This window comes from Crotalus tigris, unplaced genomic scaffold, assembly GCF_016545835.1.
Source record: "Crotalus tigris isolate CLP2741 ecotype Arizona unplaced genomic scaffold, ASM1654583v1 scf7180000024343.1644824, whole genome shotgun sequence".
NCBI lineage: Eukaryota > Metazoa > Chordata > Lepidosauria > Squamata > Viperidae > Crotalus > Crotalus tigris.
The window spans coordinates 1,229,293-1,245,390 of NW_024100513.1; the positions used below are offsets into that span (position 1 = coordinate 1,229,293).

The 16,098-nt window shown below is 35.0% G+C and overlaps 1 protein-coding gene across 3 annotated transcripts in view; it reads left to right on the forward strand.

Annotated features, from left to right (window-relative positions):
- ARHGEF7 (Rho guanine nucleotide exchange factor 7) overlaps positions 1–7,016 on the forward strand; it is a 142,233-nt gene extending 135,217 nt beyond the window's left edge. For 2 of the 3 annotated variants that reach the window (XM_039326742.1, XM_039326735.1), the window contains 3 exons: positions 619–688; positions 3,470–3,606; positions 5,307–7,016. The gene's annotated coding sequence lies outside the window, so the exon portion shown is untranslated. The remainder of the gene's footprint in view (positions 1–618; positions 689–3,469; positions 3,607–5,306) is intronic. The other variant, XM_039326736.1, reaches the window with a different exon arrangement.
- Positions 7,017–16,098: the final 9,082 nt, after the last annotated feature.

Sequence of the window (16,098 nt, forward strand, 5' to 3'; positions counted from 1 at the left end):
ATGTACTTTGACCTGAGTTTGAGTGTGCCCTTTTTGGTATTCTAATGGGTTAATCCTATTATGTCCTAAAAGTCATTTCCTGCTTCTCTGGGGATTGGCTGAAGGCATTTTGCTTATGAAGAGGTGGCCCCAAATCTACATTTCTAAAAGCTGGCCTCTGCTTGGGGGAAGGAGACTGGGGACTGGTTTCTGTCTAAGATTTTTCTCCATTATTGCTTTGGGGAAATATAATCTGCCTTTTTTTAAATATCCCCCAAAATATTTCCTTCTTATAGGAGGGTGGGTGGGTGCTGAATTCCAACAATATCATCCCTCAGGTTGTCATGTCCATCCTTAGTTGTGGAATGACTGATGATACTGTGCAAATTCCATGAGTTACATATTTGGGTTAGACATTGAGATGCATGAACTTAATCATGGCATTTGTGTGATGAAATCACCATGCACAAATCATTAATTTAGCATTATTATTTTGATGCAGGTAGTACTGCAGTCATGAAAACAGCTGCTTATATTTTAGAAATAAGCATTAAAGCTGCTGCTTATAATAAAATTTTAAAATATACTTTTATCTTGTTTGAGGATTGAAGAAACTTTTCTTTTTCTTTCACTTTTTAGGATATATGAAAGCATTTGTTGCCTTAATAGTTATTATACTGGCAGTGTTCACTTTATTTATGCTGAAAAGGTAAGCTGATGATTTAAGTAGGCTTGATTGCTCAGACGTTGACCTTCCATGGATTGATGGCAGTATTGCAGGAAAAAAAACTCAAGAAAATATTCTTAACTTAGGATACAGTGCAGAGAAGGAAAGGATTTTTTGCTCATGTTTGTGTGTACATATGTTCATTGATGGATTCTGATGGATGTAATTTTAACAGAGGAATGTTTTAAAATATTACAAGAAGTTAGTCTAGTGCAGTGGTTCTCAACCTTTCTAATGCCGTGACCCCATAATACAGTTCCCCATGTTGTGATGACCCCCAACCACTTATACATCACCGGGTGCCAGGGGCGTGGCCAAAGAAAAGGGGGAAAAATGGCAGACAGCCTTGTTTGGCGACCCCCGTGAAATGGTCATTCGACCCCAAATGGGGTCCCGACCCACAGGTTGAGAACCACTGGTCTAGTGTCTATATATTTATATTAAATTGCTATTGCATTATTTTACTTGTGAAAATCTCTAAGTATAAATGCTTCATTCATGTAATGCACTAAGTCAGGGACTAAGGCTGCACATAAGAGAGTTGAAAGCTACAATGGACAAGATAATTATGTAAAGTGGACAGGCCTATGGTGAGGTTTTTTTTGTTTTGTTTTTTTTGCAATACAAAAAGAGTGATGGAGAGGTTTCTTTATAAAACTATGTTAAATCTATTTTAGAGTTTACACAAGCACAGAACAATACCCTGATTCAAATGCAAAAAGGTACTGGGCCAGAACACACAGCTAACACCTGTGCAACTTAAACCAATGTGTCTTTTCCTGGGATTGTGCTGCAGTTGCCACATAATACTAGGAAGAGATGCAGCTATTTCAAGGAGTTGCTGAGAGATATTATCTGAGTGTGCATATATATTATGAAAACATTTTTGCCTTTAGGTCCAAAGCAATGTAAAGGTCCTTGACTTATGACCACAAGTGAGCCCAAAATTTCCAATGTTAAACAAGATATTTGTTAAGTGAATTTTGTCCCATTTTTTTTACAACCATTTGTGCCTCAGTTGTTAAGTGAAACACCACAGTGGTTAAGTTAATAATGTGATTGTTAAATGAATCTGGCATTGATTTTGCTTGTCAGAAAGTCACAAAAGATGATCACATGACCTCCGGACACTGCAATAAATACATGCCAATTGATAAGCATCCAAATTTTGATCAAGTGACCATGGGGATGCTGCAGTGTTTGTAAGTGTGAAAAAAGGTTATAAGTCACTTTTTTCAATGCTCTTGTAACTTTGAACAGTCACTAAACAAATGGTTGTAAGTCAAGGACTACCTGTACAGTCTTAATTTATATTAGAGTTTCCATGTATTGCATGTCTCAGAATAGTGGGAAATCATGTCACCAATTGTTGGCTATTACATTTAAAGAAGGTTGTACAGCTCAGAAAAATATTGGTTTGAAGACCAAATGCAACTAAAGCTCCAGGTTGGCTGCCCAAGCACATTATATAACTTGACGGATCTTGATGCTTCATTTCTAAATCATATTTTATGGCAGTGGAATAGCAACCAAAGACTTCAGGGCTGTGTAGTATTGAGTATTTCTTTTTGTTCAATATTGATAAAAATGGTGGATCAATTTCTCGTCCTTTGGAGGCAAGAAAACCATGAAGACTGCATTGCTAGTCCTACAGTAAGTTTTAACAAATTTAAAACATATGTAAGACTCTCTTCTTCACATGAACAAAATAAGCCTCACCCATTATACATTACACTTTCGTTTATTTTGATCTTTGGATTTCCCAGAACAGTTAAGTGTAGGAATAGAATAGAATAGAATAGAATAGAATAGAATAGAATAGAATAGAATAGAATAGAATAGAATAGAATAGAATAGAATAGATTTTATTAGCCGTGTGATTGGCCACACAAGGAATTTGTCTCTGGTGCATAAGTTCTCAGTATATAACAACAACAAGATAATATAATCATAAGATATCAATAGGATACAGTAGTAGTAGTAATAGTAGTAAAGATGAGAAGGATAATAGTAATACAGCCCTACTACATGGGTAAATATCTTTAAACACAAGAGACATTATACATACACACACATACACAAAGACATAAAGTTAAATAACTTAAGACATAAGGTTGCTTGTCATGACTGATGATAAAGATGGATAATTTTTTTGTAGCTGAAATGCAGATAACATTTGTTTGGAAAATAAGAGTTGTAGATGAATAGGGTGATGATGATTTAAGAAGCAATTCCCTGATTTTTAGTGTTACAATGATACAGGATTTCACAATATTCCTGATAAATTTTACATGCAGACATTAAATACAAACATGTTAACAAACAAATGCTTAATCACAGTCTAAGCACAACATACAAATAGGTTATTCATGCCTATGCAGGCTGGTCTAAGTGATCAATAAACTGCTTTTCAGGAATCAGTTTGGAATTGCTGATGAACTTTAGAAAAATCCTGTTTCCTATCTAGGTGTCCTACCCTATTTTGAAACCTACCAATTAAGCAAGATTCCATTGCAGAATATTGCTATGTTGCTATTTATTACTATTTAGTAATAAAGCAGTAATAAAGTACTTTATTACTACTACTAAATGTACATACATATGTATATACCCACCATACTATTTCTGTTTGGGATAAACAGTGTTATGCAAGGCATAGAAAAGAAGAGATTGTAAGCCAACAACATTAAGGCATGAAGTACAAAAAGGAAAAGGGAAACATGGTTAAAACTATAAATATCAAATAATTGAATGTCACTACAGTTGTTTAGGTGGGAAAGAAAATTTGGCAGCCCAGAAAAAGGAAAACAAAGAAGATAAGGAAAGTATAACTGATACAGATAGTACAAGTGAATCTGAAGAAGAGGAAGATGAAGAAGACTAGGTTAATGCTTTGAAATGTAAGCATATTATGTATCCTTCTAAACTCAAACAGTATCGTGATCTTATTCATTAGAGATAATGGAGATAATTTAGTTTGTCCTGAAACACAAGCATTTTCGGGGAAATTAAGAACAGCAAACTATGAAATTTGTGTCCTGACATCAGAAAGCAAATAATGTGATTTGTGTTCTTGTGTTAGACTTCACTATATAATGGAGCAATTTCCCCAGTCTTTTAATAAAGCACATTATCCTTTTGGGATTATTATGGCTTGTTATGGACCTCACTATAACTTTCTGTTTGTTTTGTCAAATGTTAATTTTTGCTGATGTTGATAATTTAATATTCCTAGAGTTTACAAATTATTAACTGTTATATTTTTCTGCAAATGCTGCGCAAGAAGAAAATATCAGTATTTTAATATACAGACTATGCTAATTGGGTATATCCATCTTTTGCCCCTTTTTCTGAGCCTTATGGTCTGCCATTTGCACAATAATTGTGTAATAAATGAAAATAAAATTCCATTGATCCTCCATTGTTTGGCCTTGCTTAGACTGCTGCATTATTTTCTATCTTAGTAAACTTTACAGAAAGCACTCTGGTAGTTTTCAAAGCAGCTGGAAATTGTTATGATGTAAGTTAATTGGACTTTTCTTCAAGATTCAATATGGGAACAAAGGCAGTAGGAGGGCTCAATTAGTTTGTAGTCCATTCACCATCTTTACAGTGGTGCTATTTCTCTATTGTTATTTTGCTTAAGACAGAAGTTTTAGTGGAGAAGGAAGAGACATACACTCGTAAAGGCAAATTGGTTGGAATTCTAGGAATAACATCCCTTGCTTTCCTATTATTCCTTTCTAAAAATGGTTTATACAGAGTAAACCTATGAATCAATTGATTGTTTGGGAATTTGTGCCTATTTTCCCACTTGCTAATGAATGATATATGCATGAAACTTTAAGATTTACTCATTTGGGCAGACAGTCAGTAAATGTCCCATAAAATTCTTAGTTCTCAATGACTGACTCATCAAGAGATGTAAAACTTGATTTAGTTACGATTTGTGCAGTCCAACTGAATATTCATTTGTTTCCATTCATTTTAATGGCAGATTATACCCAAGGTTACTTAACTAAGTATCCCTTAGATTCTTCACTTCACAAATTGAATATATGAGACTGGCACATCATGAAGAACAATATAGAAGGAAGAAGAACATCTCACTAGTACTTTTTCTTCCCTCATTTTATTACAATATGCTAACATGCTCTGAAGCTCTCAGGTGAAAATAATTCTTAGAGAGGAAAGCCACATTCCTCCCCACTGGCCGTACTTTCTATGAATAGTTGTAGTCTTTGTTTAGCAACACCTGGGTTCTCCAGGTTGCCAATTCCTGTATTATAGCCTGTACACCAGTCATCATAGCTATTCAGTTAGTGACACTAGCATTTTATTGTTCAGCAATGAAAGCTTAAGATTGGTGGCTCTGTGACAGAACACATACTTTCAGATCCCAACTTCAGCATTTCCATATAGAGTCGGAAAAAGCACCTGTTTCTAACCCAGGAAAGACTTGATTAATATAAAAATACTACTAGTCTATGCAAATAAATCAATGTAGTTTAAGTAATTGGTCCACAAGGCCACATATATACAGTAAAATCTGAGCTGAAGTGCAGTGCTTCCTAATATTCTTGCTATGTTGTTTCTGCAGATATATTTCAGAATATTGAAGAAAGATGATACTGAAGATGTAAGAAGAACTATGTTGCTGTACGGATTTTATTAACTGTTAAGCATGCATTTTATTCATTTTATTCACTGAGACTGCAGAATTACAAAAAAGAATTTAGATTTTAATTAGTTATAGCTTGATTGGTTGTTAGTTATTAAAGTTATCTACTATGACCATTGTGGAAGGGTGAGCCACTTGATGTATCCTAAAAAAATGTCCTAGTTATCCAGCCACAGTTGTTCTATGCCTCATTTGATATAATTAAATAGAGCGGGGGACATCCTTTTGCAGAGCTTTAGATTCCTCCCTACACTACACACTGTCACTGGGATGATCCTTTCTCCCCTCTTGTTGGAGATTGTGGAACTTCTTTACAACGCCTCATTATTTTGCTGTATGAATCCAAACCACAGCCCATTAAAAAAAAGAATTATCTGAAGGATGATTGGATGACTGTTGCACTGAAATGAGCATCGTAATTCACAGGTAATGCATAAGTCTGCATGAGAAATCAGCTATGTAAAAGCCTTGTGTAGGAACATGGCATAATCTTTCACAGGGCATCCATTTTATTCTTGACAGATAAATCTTTCTCCAGAAAAGAATACAAAAGTATATACAAATAGACTAGAAATATACAAAATGTTATCCCATTTTAAAAGCAAGATTAAAGATAAGGTAAAATATGAGCAAAACAAAAACCAAAAAATCTGTTCCCACTTTGGTAGGTTTGTGAAATTTTACAGAACTTTATGCATACATGATTGGTCAACATTATTGGCATAGTTCCTTCTCCAAATATATCCCACCTTTTGTTGCATTTTAATTCCATAGGGAAATATCAAAATCATTATCCTATGCTGTCAGTGTCTCCCAGCTGGTATTTTTTGTCAAATATTGTTAGGGAATTTAATTATTAGTATATATGGTAAAATCATTGCTAGGGTCACTATTATGTGCAAGTACATTCTTTTCAAGCACAATACTTCCCAGTTCATCATCAATGTTACCAAATGCCTCTTTGTCCATATTTTTGAATAGCTCCTTCTCTTCCCTGAATCTCAAACACACTTTTTTTTTCTTTAGAGTTAAATTTGGAGTGTTGCTTTATCAAGCCCGTTTATTGTTACAGGCACTAGCTGATTGCAAATGTACATCAATTCTCCCCCACCTTTTAAAAAGGGCCAATCTCTATGGTAACCATATTACAGAAACAATCCTTTTGCTTGGTCTTACTTAAATCGTCCTTCAGAAAAAGGTCATTTGGCATCAACATTTTCTGGCTAAATCGTGAAATGTTAGTTGAACTCAAACTGTTCTTGCTCCTTGGCCCATCATTTGGTTTTATTCCTTTCCATCTCTTTTACTATCCAAATATATGTTATTCAAGAAGTTATTAAAACAATGCAAGATGTATCTTTCTCAGGGTTTACAAGTGCAATGGTTGGCAGGGTTTTGAAAGATGAAAATTTTCTTCCAGATCGTATCTATTAAATATATTAAATTCATATACACAGACCCAACTTCTTGTTGTTACCTATTTGAACTTGCTCTTCTGTTCCATGAATGCCAATATGAATTAGAAGCATTCTAAGGCAACTGATTAGACATCTGAAATGGCTAAAAAAAGATTCCCATTATACTGAAAAAAAAATTGATTTAATAAAGCTGGCCAAAAAAAAAAAAAAATCAAGAAAAGTTAGTCCTGCTTGAATTAATTCAGACACATGGATTCACAATACACAAACTGGTTCCCATGGCTTTCATATTCTTCATTGGATGAAATATTTTAGTTGCACTTTTCAGATTTATAATGCCTGTTCAATATAATATTTTTATCCCAAACTGATTATTTCTTGAGTGCTCCCCTCATTGTGATAATGGCTAAATCAGTTAAAAAATTATCTTCTCCTTCCTCCGAACTTAGAGAAATTATGGAGAGAATTACTAATCCTTACTGATGGGTACATTCCATTGATACAAAGTTTTGAGCTAGTGACATTCTGACTTCACTCTTTCACTTTGGTGAGAGGTTGAGTACAGCAAAAGACTAAGAGGATGTTCATTTAATTGGAATGCCTACTGAGATCTAAGGCAGCTGGGGCAAAGGATGAACCCTTTCTCTGCACAATGGCACTGGCTGAAGGGTGTATATAAGGTGGCCTTATTAAAGTGACAAGGCAATTTAATTCTTTTGTGCACAATGATTCTACTTCATTGATTTACAATGGGAAGGATATAATTTTGCTAGTGTTGGCAAAAAGCTCAAATGTCAGGCTTTTCAAATTGCCATACTTGCCTTGTTCAGGATGAATAATGAATAAGTCACCCTTTGTCTCCTGTTAAATATCCTTGAATAAATACAAAGAACATGGGAGACATAAATGATTGCCTGATTTTATGTTTAAAATAAAGATCAACATTGTGATAAATGGTTGAAAATGTTCCAGGTGAAGTAATATGACTCTGCTGATAACTACATTATCTATTATGGAAATGATCAGGTGTAGAATATAGGACAGTTTTGCATGCCAAATTTTTCTAATGAGGAGAAAAGTCAGTTTAGAACTACATAGAATACTGAAGTTTTAAAATCCTTTTGATAGATTCCTGTGTTTATATCTACAGTATATTTCTTGATTCTTTATACTTTGCAAGACACTGGGTAATTTCATTAAACTTCAGTTGTGTCTGAATATTTGATAGAATATATTCAGAGGAAAAAGTAGAGTTACTGAATATGATTTCAGGCTCAGTAATTTTCACATTTTGTAAAGTAAAAAAACTGTTCCAGATCTGCTGATTTTTCCATAGAAAAGCATGCTATTGAATTCTCATTCATACAGTTGCCTATTCCGTGTCTCAGCAGGACTTAACAGGGTAACAATAGAAGGGAAAAGCTATTCAAATAGATAGTGTCCTCTAATCTGCATTTTTCTTCCATTGAAGGGATAGAAATTCAACATTAACACATGGAGATTTATGCAGAGCATACTTTTTGCACCATTGTCACCTAACTTCCTGATCACTTGAATCAGCTAACTAAAGCTTTTGTATTTGTACTGTATTTGTCTAAGAATGTGCAAAAAAAGCTACTTTCTCCTTGTCATCTAAAAATGTCATTGTGTTCATGTTCATGTAAAGATGGTTAAAAAGCAAACATTTTATGAACCTGATTATGAAAGTCTCTTGTTCTTCCCTTTAGGAATATTAACAACAAAAATAGCTTAAATCGAGCAAATCAGATCTGGATTTAATCAGACTTAGCACAGACCCACTGAAATGTGGGACTTTGTTTTTTGTGTATTGGATTTATAAGCTTCCCAACTCCATTATAACTCTGGACAGTACACAATACAATTTCATGATAATATAATACAAATAAAATGAGTATCAAAGCAAAATAAAAATGTAGTTATGCAGAAAATTATTTCCAATAAACTGGTTATCCCTACAGAGGCTCCACTGTCCAGTCTAATCCAAGGAACAGAGCCAGGTTTTAAAAATTTGCTAAAATAAGGCAGTGCGAAGGCCATATAAGTCTCTGGGAGATTTTCCAGATGGCATATGCTTTGTCAAAGAAGGCCTACTTCTTGGATCCCATCAAATGGCACTGTTTAGAACTTGATACGTGCCAATTCTGCTTGATCATACTGTAGATATAGGAAATATATGCCCCTCAGATGACCAGGCATATGACATCCTGTAGCTTGATTCAATCTGAAAAACTTTTATTAGCCCCCTGGGAGTATTTTGGGGGTTCATTTATAAATTGCTGATGACATATGATTCAGAAAATGAGCAAGTTAAAAGCTGTGTTTAAATGGATGCAAATTTGAGATGTAGTAGGCATGAAACAATTGGAATTTCAAAAGGCAGAATATAAAATTAATACTGAACATCATACTTAGAGAAAAAAATTACAGAAGTGAATTTTCTTCCTATTTTGATCTGTTCGGGGGGGGGGGAAATCCATTTGGATATAGTTACATCTGCAGCAGAAATAATATGTGGAGCTTCAAAAATGTCACTGTAGGGACAAGAAACTCTATAATGAACAATAACAGTTGATTTGAATATCCCTTTCATTTAGGAGCATAAAACAGTGTTCATGGTGCTTCCTTCTCCTATTTTCTTCACAACAACCTATGAACTTCCATAGTTGAGACAGATCCAATCTGGAGGAACGTAATTAGAAAAAAAATAACCAAAAGAATCTGCCCAACAACAATCAAAGAAACCAAGGATATAACATTAAATATACATTTCAAGGGGAAAAAACCTGACCCCTAGTTAGCTCAGAGACTTAGTAAAGATACCAGGGCAAGAAAGTTGGTCTGCCATTTCTTGCTATTGGTACTCTGTTGCAGTGCAAGATGACACTGAATGTTATTTATATAAATAAAAGACAAATAAGCATTCCTATCATCATGGATGTGTGTGTGTGTGTATCCATTCATCCATCCATCCATCATCTATCATCTATTTTTGGGGTGAACAACATTATACAAAATCCAGAAGAATAGTAAGAAATTTTGAATGAAAAATTAAAGACAGGAAATAGGGAAAAAGAAGGCATATGCACCTATTTCACACCAACACAACCCAGTGTCCTTTCTATATCTTCCCTCTTTGCAAATATTTTATATATATGTATGTATGTATGTATGTATGTATGTATGTATGTATGTATATGTATATCCATATTCATACATATATATATATATAATTTTTTTTATAATCAGAAGTGCTTAGTATTTTATCAGCAACACATTGTCTAGGTTCCAACATTTAACATACTAATACATGTTAAATTTCTTTCTTTCTACCTTGTTTTTCTAACCATTGATAAAAGGTATCCCATGTTCTAAAGTATATTGAATCTTTCTTGTTCATTTTCAATGTCAATCTATCCATTTTTGCACAATCTAATTTTTTTGTTGTTGTTAAATCTTCATTTTTCCAATGTTGAGCGAATACAATTCTCACTGCAGTTAATACATATAAAATTAGATATATACACTCTTTCTCATAATTTCCTACAATTATACCTAATAAAAATAATTCTGGCTTAAAATCTATATGTTTTTTGTCATTTTCTCTAATCATATGTGTATTCTTGACCGCACATTGTCTTTTGTTCTTTAAACTTAACTCATTTCTCATCTCTCTTTTATAGTTTCAGTTCCAGCAACCATTATTTTCTTGCTCTTCTTAACCTTCTTCCTGACCCATTTGCTTTTCCTTCATTTGTTTGTTTTGCAATTCAGTTCTTATTAATTCTCTTCTATGATCAAATCACTTAATATATTTCTTCACTATTGGTCATACAGTATACTCCTGTATTAAGCCACCTTAATTCATCATCATTCATTCTTGATCCTATCCTTGCTCTTACATTGCTTTTGTAAGCCACACCAAATGCTTACTTACATATAAAAAACTGTGCAAAAGAATGCTATTATTTGCAAGCATATTTTCTTCTTGGAAGAAATGTTCATTCTTACCAAGTACCTTCCTACGAGCAATTGAGGTCTTAAAATGTCTATTCGTTTTTCCATGTTTACTAAATATTCTATGATACTAATGTACATAAATTCATCTACTTTCTTTAGATAATAACAATTTATTTATAATTGGCAATCTTTCATTCACTTTTCCTTGTTAAATAGAAATATTTTGGTCTACAATAAATTAATTTTCAGATTTTTCTCTTTGTTGCATTATAAATTAATCTAACACAGTGGTTCTCAACCTGTGGGTCGGGACCCCATTTGGGGTCGAATGACCATTTCACGGGGGTCGCCAAACCACGCTGTCTGCCATTTTTTCCCCTTTTCCCTAGCTGTCCTACTCCCTCTTATTGGTGGCCACACCCACTTGGGGGTCACCACAACATGGGGAACTGTATTATGGGGTCACGGCATTAGAAAGGTTGAGAACCACTGATCTAACAGTTCCTGGAAATTGTTTGCATTCTCAGTAAACATTCAGCACACATGCATTGACATAGCTGACATCACAAAATGGTCAGTGAAAAGGATCAGAGAATATCTCTGTAGACAATGATTGAAAAATCCTTGCAGGACACATCTTAGTTCACATGGGGTAAAGATAAAGAAGTCCCTGAGGATTTTACTCAGCTAGTTGCTCATCTCTGTTTCAAGGCCATTGAGCCAGCACTGTCCAAAGACATTTCCACGGTCATGTGGCCAGCATGATGTCATGATTCACATGGTAGAGAAGCAAATAAAGACTTGGATGAAAGATTTATCCTGAAGAACTGAAGGGATTTAAGAGTTTTCAGTAATTAGCCATAATTTTGAACTGAATCTGAAAATGGACTGGTTGTCGGGGCAGCTGTTCTACATTGTTGTTAGTTGCGAAGTTGTGTCCAACCCATTGCAACCCCATGGACAATGTTCCTCCAGGCCTTCCTGTCCTCTACCATCTTCTGGTGTCCCTTTAAGCTCATGCCTACTGCTTTAGTGACTCCATCCAGCCATCCCCTTCTTCTATTGCCCTCAATCTTTCCCAGCATTGGGCTCTTCTCCAGTGAGTCCTTCCTTCTCATTAGGCGGCCAAAGTATTTGAGTTTCAACTTCAGAATCTGGTCTTCTAAAGAGCAGTCAGGGTTGATCTCCTCTAGGACTGACCGGTTTGATCACCTTGTAGTCCAGGGGACTTGCAGGAGTCTTCTCCAGCATCATAGTTCAAAAGCCTCAATTCTTTGCCATTCAGCCTTTCTTATGGTCTAACTTTCACAGCCATACATTGCAACTGGGAAAAACCATGGCCTTGACTATATGTACTTTTGTTGGCAGGGTGATTCTCTGCTTTTTAGTATGCTGTTTAGATTTGCCATAGCATTCCTCCCCAGGAGCAAACGTCTTTTAATTTCTTGGCTGCAGTCCCCATCTGCGGTGATCTTGGAGCCCAGGAAGATAAAATCTGTTACTACCTCCATTTCTTCCCCATCTGTTTGCCAGGAATTGAGAGGGCCGGATGCCATGATCTTTCTTAATGTTGAGTTTCAAGCCAACTTTTGCACTCTCCTTCTTCACCCGTGTCAAGAAGCTCTTTAGTTCTCCTTCACTTTCTGCCACTGGAGTGGTATCATCTGCATATCTTAGGTTGTTGATATTTCTCCCGGCAATCTTAATTCCAACTTTTGATTCATCTAGCCCTGCCTTTCTCGTGATGTGCTCTGCATATAAGCTAAATAGGCAGGGCAACAGAATACAGCCTTGCCGGACTCCTTTCCCAATTTTGAACCAATCAGTGATTCCGTGTCCAGTTCTCACTGTTGCTTCTTGACCTGCATATAGGTTTCTCAGGAGACAAATAAGATGGTCTGGTACTCCCATCTTTTTAAGAACTTGCCTCAGTTTGTTGTGATCCACACAATCAAAGGCTTTAGCATAGTCAATGAAGCAGAAGTAGATGTTTTTCTGGAACTCCCTAGCTTTCTCCATGATGCAGCGTATGTTGGCAATTTGATCTCTAGTTCCTCTGCCTCTTCGAAATCCTGCATAGTTCTACATAGTAGTGAAATAAAATTCCAATAGTTGGTATCACAGTGACTTGGAAATTCTATAACTTGAGTGTTACATAAAGTCTTCAAAGGCAACACAGTACAACTTTCTTCCCCAGACTGGTGCATTCCAGATATATTCCCATAGTTTTTATACGATGTTGGCTAAGGAATTTAGGTATGAATAACACATCTGAAAGACTCTAGATTAAACAAGGATTCACTATAGTTATTCCGTCATTAGGTTATTATGTTAACTTTCACTGTGTGAGCTTTCCAATTTGTTACAAAAATGGTAAGAGCTGTTATTTTGAGAGGGTGTATGTGTGTGGGGGGGGTTGTTAATGTGTTCCTCCTTCCCTTTTCTACCTATTTTTCTATGTTGAATCCTCACACTTTTTGAGTGTACTAAGGATTATGGAAATTGAAGTCTAACTCATTTCCATTGCATTACAGTTATCCATTCAAACAGGCATTTCAACATGAATCATTTAGGCTTGCTTATTATTGTTCATGAGTAACTAACATAACAATCTCTTTTATGTTGGAATTGACACAAACTGAATTTTTAATGTTTTAAATGTAAGAGGGAGTATGTTTATGAATATTTAAAATAAGAATTCATTCAATATATTTAAAAGGTGATTGTAAATTCACTGTACAAGTAGGAATCTTATTTTATGGAAAGCTAAGCACCAACATAGCATCATATTTTAATTAAAAATAAGTAATTACGTAAGACTCTAATCTTCTTCTTCCCAAAATGATACCACAGAAACTTCTCTAATTCACTTAATTTCATTTTATTTTATTTAGATATTTTTATATTAAATGAGAAGCTAACATCATGCCACTTTCAATTAATGCAAACAGTGCTTGTCAGTGCCATAGCTTCAGGAAATATAGATATAAAAATCATGAGGGGGGGAGAATAAAGTACAGTAATTATACGTTTGCCGACCCTGACAAGAAAAAAAAAAGAAATTTGAAGAGCTAGAGAGCATTGGAAAACTGAAGGGACTACTGAGGTGCAACGTCTATATGAGTATTTTGTGGCTGATCATGCTCACCATTACAACTGAATTATACAGGCAGTCCATGGGTTAAACTTAACCCCCAGATATAAATGGGGCTTCTTATAAAATGGCTGACATATTACAGTACTTAAAAGTGGTAGAAGACTGACTGGAAACATGATGCAACTCAAAACGACAGATGTCATTCTCCTGTTTTGAGCTGACTAACTGCTGAAGTTGCACAATGCTTTCATGAGAGTCATGAAGTAGTTGCATGCATTTTTAAAATAGTATTTGATTTATTTATAACCCATCTTTATTATTTTTACAAATAACTCAAGGCAGCAAACATATCCAATACCAAACATATCCAATCCAATTCCTTCTATATACAGCCTGTCTAGAATTCCTCTCAAGAGGACTGCTGCACAATAAAGGCTTCTTTTTTCTCTTACTGATGATCTGCTGATTTCACTGCCAAAGATGGTTCTTGGCAGTGTTGCTCCCTGATTTTGATAGGAGCACTTAGGAATGACCCAAGATGACTTTTGGACAATTATAGATCTAAATGGAAAGGGGGGGTTGTTCCTGAAGATTCCAATTCCCTTCTGGAAATAATTGAAGTCAGTTTCATTCTAAGTATGCCTGAATATTAACTTTTACTTTTTGAATTTGTTTTATTTTGATTTTTGCTTTAAAAGTTGATCAGTAGTTGAATGCTGATTTATTTCAACTCCTGCAGGGACTTTAATTGCTTTTTCTCTTTTTTCCCTTTTGATATATGTTGTGTTGGCGGGTAGTCCAATGGCTTGTGGATGTAGACTTGCCAGAGGCAACAAAACCTGCTCCCTTTTGATCTTTAGCCATTCTAATAATTATGGATTGAGGATGGCCTCTTATTTCTATATTCGAACCATCTCCAAGTATAGAAGAGTCTTTTCCCTAGCCCATTTCAATGTCTTGCCCTCATCACTACTCGATGGGCGATTCAAGGTCTCCCGTTTAGTGAGCAATTATGCCCCTGTGATAGGGCTGAAGTTGAAACTGTGGAGCATTTCTTATTATACTGCCCTATGTATAATACAGCCAGAATTAAACTATTGCCTCTCCTTGGAATTGATCCCTCTGGTTCTAATGTTAGTAATTTGGTTTTATATTGTCTAGGGGATGGCTTCTCCTATATTACTTCTCAGGTTTCTAAATTTCTTTTAAGAGCTGTAACTATTAGAAGAGAATGTTAACTAAGTCTTCTGGTGTTAATTGTTTGTGATTATATTTTTCTTGTGTTTTCTTTTGTTGCACTTGTATTTTGGTCGGTGACCGCAAAATAAAATTATTATTATTATGTTGTGTTGGATAACATCTGTCCCTTCCATATGGAAGCACGCAGCATTTGGGCAGGGTGTGTGTATGTGAAGAGCTCTCAGACTCTCACCACTGGATTCTGTATTTTTTGAATTTGCAAAATATCTGGAGTTTATTTCTATTGGAATTTTTCATAATGGCTTGAAATATAGAGAAAAGCATGCCTTTTTTTGTTTTTGTTCCCAGATTTCACAAATTAAAATGGCTGAACAGTGGCTGAAACCTAAGAAAGGACCTACCCTATGGACAACATTCCTCCAGGCCTTCCTGTCCATTAAATTAGGTTATGTTTAATTCCCCTTTGAATTTAGGAATACAGTAGTGAAAGATTTAGGTATTAATTTTATAAAAATCTATTTGTGAATGTTTCTGCGCAAAGAGGTATGATTCGATACTCTGCCAACTTATGTTTAAGAAATAAATTTCATTTGGTTTCTTAGTGCCAGAAGGAATAGAAAAAAGTAAGAACTTCCTGCTTCTTAACATGTAGTTCACAATAATACATGAAGACAGCAAGTTTAATGCATTGTTTCACTTAGTGATACAAAGAGACAAAGGTTTAGTATTCTGTTCCATGTAATGTTTGCTTCCTTGGATGAGAAATATTGCATCTTTCATCAAGGTAATGTATCTTTTCAAAAAACTGTCAGAATCATTCTGATTGAATGCTAGAGAAATCAATAGTAGAATTGTATTAAAGAAAACACTGCTTTGCTCATTATTAAATGTCTCCAGTTCAATAGCAGTGGACTTTAAAAAGGAAAAAAAAATCCTTTTTAATGTTTTGATACACAATGCACGTAATGCATCATAGAAGAAAGTATGGGAAGGATGGCCACTGATTCTTTTGTATTTT